The following is a 7,143-nucleotide window of genomic DNA, read 5'->3' as shown; positions in this document are numbered from 1 at the left end:
GATATAATTAGATAAATTAAGGGTCAAAATCGTGTCTCGGCATGCGTATTTGTCAAACTGTAACACTTATTAAAACACGGAGGGAGTAGAAATTATGGTGTTTTTTTTTTTTTTTTTTTTTTTTTTTTTTTTGTCCATCAAATAATTTGTGAATTTTGGAGGCTATTATGTAAAATTTCCATAAAAGATACGAGTATCAACTTAAATAGGTATATTTAAAAAAAAAATTAAGGATAGATTAAATGTATTAATATAAGGAAATTTTGTGTAGAACTACCCTAAAGATAGGGTCATTTGTGAACAATTACCCATTTTTTTTAATTTGTTTAGAACTACCCACAAGTTTGAAAACATTTGGGTAGCACTAGCCATTAACATTTTTCGTCCAATTAAGGTGTTATCGGAACTCACTTTTTTCACTTTTGTCACCCAATTAACTCTCTCAATTTGTATAAAGGTTTTAATTTACCTTAATTAACCTAATTAAGGTTTTAATCATAATTTATTTTAGGAAAAATGAGTGTAGTATTATTTGGGGATTTTAATTTCTAAGGTTTGGGGATTTAATTGAATTGGGGTTTTTGCTTATTTTAGCATTAATTGACCATTGCAATTGAAAAAAGTAAAAAATTGGGCCAAAATAACGTTTTAATGGGACGAAAAACGTTAGTGGGTAGTGCTACCCAAATTTTTCCAAACTTGCGGATAGTTCTAAACAAATAAAAAAAAATGGATTGTTGTTCACAAATCACCCTATCTTGCGGGTATTTCTAGACAAATTTTCCAAGAAACTTAATAGCCTTACCCTATTACTTTAGCTATACTCAATTAGCCTACTAATTTGGCGATTTGGTTGCACACGAGCTTGGAAAAGTATACGATATGCATGCAGACAGACAAGACCAATCAAGTATGTAAATTGACGGTTAGATAATAGATATACAATTGGTGACAATATGACACATTATTAGCTTCATCATCCTCTGTCACTCAACTCACAATTTAAATAAATCATGTATCATTCACAAATCAATCACATATACGAAGTATCACATTTTAACTGCACTTGAATAAATTATATTGTTGACACTTTAAGAATGTAAAAAAAAAAAAAAAATTAAAAAAAAAAATGCACAAATTGGGCACAAGATTTTTTATTTAGGAAAAAAGAATGAGAGAGAAATGCAAAAATACAAGATTATCCATGTGATGGTATATTAAAATAATCAAGTGTTTAAAGTAAGAATATATTTAGTTTTTATAGTGTGAACACAAATATTTCTTTTCTTAAAATAAAAATGGTGCAATACTTATGATACTTCATTAAAAAGGCAAGTGGTGCAATATTAAAAAGAGAGATGAAGTATATAAAATAAGATTTCATGCATTGCTTAAATGCATATTATTCCAAAGTAGAAAAGCATGCAATTGGGGACATTGCATTATTTATATATTACAACTTATAAATTCAACATTTTAATATTTCATCATAAACTAGGACGGCTAACGTGCGTGATACATGTGACATAGTTCTTTATGTTTAGAGAGGTCAGTCCGTTTTGGAAATATTAATGAGTGAAAATATGTAAATAAATATTTTCAGGCTTATGAATGTCTACGCATTGTTCATAATAGTTATTAAAAAAAAATTAAAAAAAAAAGCAATTAATTTTAACCATGACAAATAAGTAGATAAATATTTTAAAGTATATAATTGTGCATGCACTATAATGAAATCATAAAATCACACAAAAGGTTAAATACAATTAACATCATATCTATAGGGACATATAGGAAAACTAATATTTTTAGGGATATAACTGTCCTTACACTATTCATAAGTGTTTTATCATACTTTTTAGGAAAATTTGCAAATTGCAGCCATTTAAAGTTCGTATTTTGCAAATTGCAGCCATTTAAATTTTTTTTTGCAAATTGCAGCCCAAAAGTTCGTATAAATTGTAAATTGCAGCTCAATTCAATTTTTTCATCAGTTAACATGTCAAAAAATCTTCGTTTAAGGTTTTAGGGGTCATTTTATTAGTCCTTAGGGGTCCGAATTGAGCAAAAAAAATAATAATGTAAGTGTCTCATTTTTATAGTTTTTCACAAATCGATATATTTTTGTTATGCAAAACGAGGCATTTATATTATTGTTTTGCTAATTTCGAGCTCAGTTTGGACTTTTAAGAGCTAAAATGGCCCCTAAAACCTTAACCGAAGATTTTTCGACAAGTAAATCGATGTAAAAGTTGAATTGAGCTGCAATTTACAATTTATACGAACTTTTGGGCTGCAACTTGCAAAAAAAAAAAAAAAAAAAATGGCTGCAATTTGCAAAATATGAACTTTAAATGGCTGCAATTTGCAAATTTTCCTACTTTTTAAAGATAGGGAAACACTTTTTGGTTTGATTGAGTTTATTGATCAAATAAATTTAAAAAATCATCTATTTGGTTCCATTGTACTTTAGACTTTTCTATTCAGTATACAATTTTTAATTTGAATCCACATGGTACATACCATTGTATTTTTGATTAATTCTCTACCATACTTCTTGTTAAATAAAGGAATTTTTGAATTTCGGTACCTCGAAAAGGACCCCAATTTAATTTTCGCACCCGTTTAAAACTTTTTTTTTTATTTTGGTACCCATCAAATGTAAAAAATATAGATTTTGGTACCTCCGTCAAACTTCCGTTAAGTTTTCCGTTAGTGGGGCCCAATATCTAATTATTTAATAATTTAATTTATTAAAAAAAACTAAAAAAAATAACTTTAAAAAAAATTAAAAAAAACTAACGACCCTCCCCTTTTCGCCGCCCCTTGAAACCCTAAAACCCACCTAAAACAACCCGAAAGACCAAACCCAGAACCTAGAAAACGGGTGGTTTTCTAGGTTGTTTCAGGTTGGTTTTGCGGGGGATGGCATGAATTGGAGGTGAATGGGAATTCCAAGTGGTGGTGTTGGTGTTGGACTGTGTTCGGTGGCTTTGGTGACTGGCTGCGGTGGTTGCATGCAAGGGGGGAGTTTTGGTGGCGGTGGTGTGGTGGCGAATTGGAAGTGGCTACGTGCAAGGGGTAGTTTTGGTGGCGGTGGTGTGGTGGCGAATTGGAGATGGTTGCATGCAAGGGGGTAGTTTCGGTGGCCGGCGATGGTGTGGTGGCGAAACAAGGTGGCTGCGTGCGTGGTTGCTTCGTGGCTAAGGGGCAGCTGGAAGGTGGCAAGACCCCACTAGCGGAAAACTTAACGGAAGTTGGACGGAGGTACCAAAATCTATATTTTTTACATTTGATGGGTACCAAAATAAAATAAATAAATAAAAGTTTTAAACAGGTGTAAAAATTCAATTAGGGTCATTTTCGAGGTACCAAAATTCGAAATTTCCTTAAATAAAACATTAGTTTAGGGCATTTGTGGTAATTTTCCAAAACTTTAACTGGAAATTTTTTGTGTGTAAAATAATTTTAAATATGCAAATTGAGACATTTTTCTAGCTCATTAACCGAGGCATTTTTTAGTTTTTTAATTAATTGATTAATTAATTAATTAATTTCAATCTCAACTTTGAACCTTAAGGGCTTAAACTAAACATTAGACTAGCAATTTTATGGCATCAAAATCAAAAAATACAAAACAAATTTGAGAGAATGTTATGACAAATAATAATTTAAAACATAGTGGTATCATAAAGTGGAATCCAAAAAAAAAAAAAAAACATTGGTGTACCAAATGAAATAGTCCAAAGTACAACCATACCATACCAAATGGAAAATCCATTTTTAAAATGTGTATACCTATTTTCTACCATACATAAGAGTATTTGATTGAATATTTTAAATTTTTAAATGGATTAGGAATATATCCTATGGAAGTGTACATATTTTTGTGATAGAAAACATTTTGTGTGAGACCGGACTCACCATGAGTCCAACTGACATTATAAACTAATACCGGAGTATATGACATTTATAATCTAATTTTGACATTAATAGAGTTTAGGGGGCTTGCAGGTTAGGTTAAAATAGCTAGAGTTTAGGGTTTCTCTATTTATTTCCATCGGAAATTTAAATTTACGAGGGAACAAATCCGTCGGAAATTTCTGACAAAATGTTTGAGTTCGTCGGAATTTTTCCGTTGAAGTATAATTCCACCGGAAATTTCGGTTTTTTTAACGGAATTATGTGTCCGTTGGAACCTTTTCGTCAAAAATTCGTTGTTTTCTTTTAGTGGGAGTAGCTTTTGTGAAAAATTAAGATTATTAGCTTTTGTGAAAAGCTAGGTAGCTATTATAAATTTTCTTCTACTTTTTCCGTATAATAATCGCAACACTTTCCTTTTTCATCTGTATCATAGTAAATGCAACATTTTCTTAATTGGTAAGGACCCGCTAATAATTTATTAATTCTCTTTCTTACCAATTCACCCCACTTAAGCTACTTTTCTATTTACAATTAAAATATATATCTTCACAGTTTATACTTTATATAATAAAATTCTCTTTTTGGACTCTACGTCATGATTTTCCTAATTCATCCTATTATTGCAATTATGATGAAACGAACGGAGTATATTTTTAGAATTTAACAGCTAATCGCTAGTCAACAACTACTTTACCAAATGCTCATACTTAATTAATTATTTTTACAGCTAACATTTAGTTGACAACTAACAATTACTGATACAACTAATAGCTACTATAACAGTTAAAAGCTACCTCTACAACTATATTTTGCTTATCATGCACGTTTTTACTGTAGTTTATATTTGATTTCCTTTTGAGAGTCTTTATAATAATGTAGATTCTAAGAGGCAATAAAAGTTTAAAAGGTAATGTGAATAACGCATGTATTTAATTATATATATATATATATATATATATATATATATATATATATATATATATATATATATATATATATATTATTAAGGCTTGTAGGGATGTGGGGAGTTTAAAACTAAAGTCGGACACCAACTTTTCACTCCCTTCCCGATCTTCCCCTTGGCTTATATAATACAGTAATGATTAATATATTAAATTATATCTCAGACTTTTAAGTACAAAGATTATCAAAAGTTTGTCAATCTCAAAGATTAACCCAAAGGTTACTCTCAAATATATATAAGAACATATCTGAACTTATTTTTCATGAAATGAACTTATCAGAATTTATTTTAACTTAATTGTTCTGATAAGACCTGAATTAAGTGAAAATAAGGTGAATAGCCTAGATCCTTAGAGACCCTATTCTCTTCTCCTTATTTTAAGGAAATAAAATTATTTACTGATTAAAAATTAATTTTATTTTAATTGAACTAAACTTAATTTTGCATAATTGAAACAATTTTTAATATATATATATATATATATATATATATATATATATATATATATATATATATATATATATATATATATATATATATATATATATATATATATATATATATATATATATATATATATATATATATATATATTTGATGAGAGCAATTATTATAGATTTATCCTATTTATTTCCAGTTGAGCATCACCTTAACAAACTACTGAAACAAAGAGAACGATTGCTATCTTTTGGCCAAACATCATGGGGCATATATGCTAAAATTTTTTAACAGGAAAATAACAATCATTAATTCAAGATGATTGTAATTAAAAGTTAAGAAAAGAAAATTGCAAATCGTCTACAAAATTATACTGGTTAGAGCAAATCCAATGGTTGTAGCTATGGACTTGCTTGCAATTTCAATAACACAAAGTAATTGGTGCGGCAAGCTGCACCCAATGTTTCGCCAGTCGAGACTCAAGAAAGTAATAGATCATCGTCATTTTCTTGCGATGAAGAACTACTAGTTTCCACCCAATGACAAAGTTGGTGGTGGTTACGGCGAAAGAGAGGAGCGAGGTCATCCATGGCGGAAGAGAGAGGAAGCCTAGATTCTCGGATTTTTTGAAAAATGCCCAAAAATCGAATTGGGACTTTCTTATTATGTGATGTATAATTGTTGAAATTGATAGTCCCATATGATTGTATATTGAATTGTGAGCATTTTTATAACATATGCCTGTATTTTGGTTGAGAAATGAGCAAGTTATGTTGTACCCCTGACCTTTAGTACGAGCACTTCAATGGAGGTTCCACCATTGTTATACATATTATCAAACAAATTATGCATATCCTCAAATAATTTATACATATCCTCCATTGGCTGGATGAAATTCTATATTGGATATATGATATCATGGTTGGATTATATCCTCTATTAGCTGTATGATATCATTTATGATTGTGTCTATGATATCTTTTATTGGCTAGATGATATCCTGTATTGGCTATATGATGTCATGGCTGGATGATATCCTCTATTGGCTATATGATATCATCCCTGGATGATATCATATAGCCAATAGAGGATATCATTCAGCCAATAGAGACTATCATCTAGCTAGTAGAAATATCATCTAGCCAATAAAGGATATCATATATGCAATCCCCCGTATTTTTAAATATTTTATAAATGAAAATTTATTTTATTTATAATATTTATTTGTTATTTTTCATAATTTAATTTCAAAAGTTTCAAATTATTAATCTGGGTCGAAAATTATTTGAACAAATTATTTTATGCACCTTTATTCTACAATTTATGTCCAATCACACAAGCCTAACCCATTTGTTTACTTAATCGACCCATTATTTTTATGAGGCCCAATCTTTCTTTTTACCCTACAATAATTCTCTCCTATAAATACCCCATGAATCTCCAAAAATTTCCCACACAAAAAGGTTAGTCTTATTTTTATCCTCTTTTGTTTCATTATTTTGCTTAATGTTAATTTAATTGTTTTGGGTTTTGATTTTAGTATAAAGATTATAGTTTTAGTATCAAATTATATTTTAATGGTATAAAGATTATAAATTTCAGATTATATTTATGTTATAAATTTCATATTTTATGAATTATAAACCTAGGGTTTCAATTTATTGAAAATCATGATTTTAGGGTTTTTATGAACAATTGATTTAGGGCTTTTATAGTAATGATGTTTTGAAATTTTAGTGATTATAACTACTGATTAGTTTAACTTAATTCCAAACTATTTTGAACACATAGATTCGTGTTTTAATTTTTAGATTTTC

The sequence above is a fragment of the Chenopodium album genome, chromosome 8 (assembly GCF_948465745.1).
Source record: "Chenopodium album chromosome 8, dcCheAlbu1.1, whole genome shotgun sequence".
NCBI classification, from domain to species: domain Eukaryota; kingdom Viridiplantae; phylum Streptophyta; class Magnoliopsida; order Caryophyllales; family Amaranthaceae; genus Chenopodium; species Chenopodium album.
The sequence above is the reverse complement of the archived record's forward strand: the minus strand, read 5'-3'. Positions refer to the sequence as shown.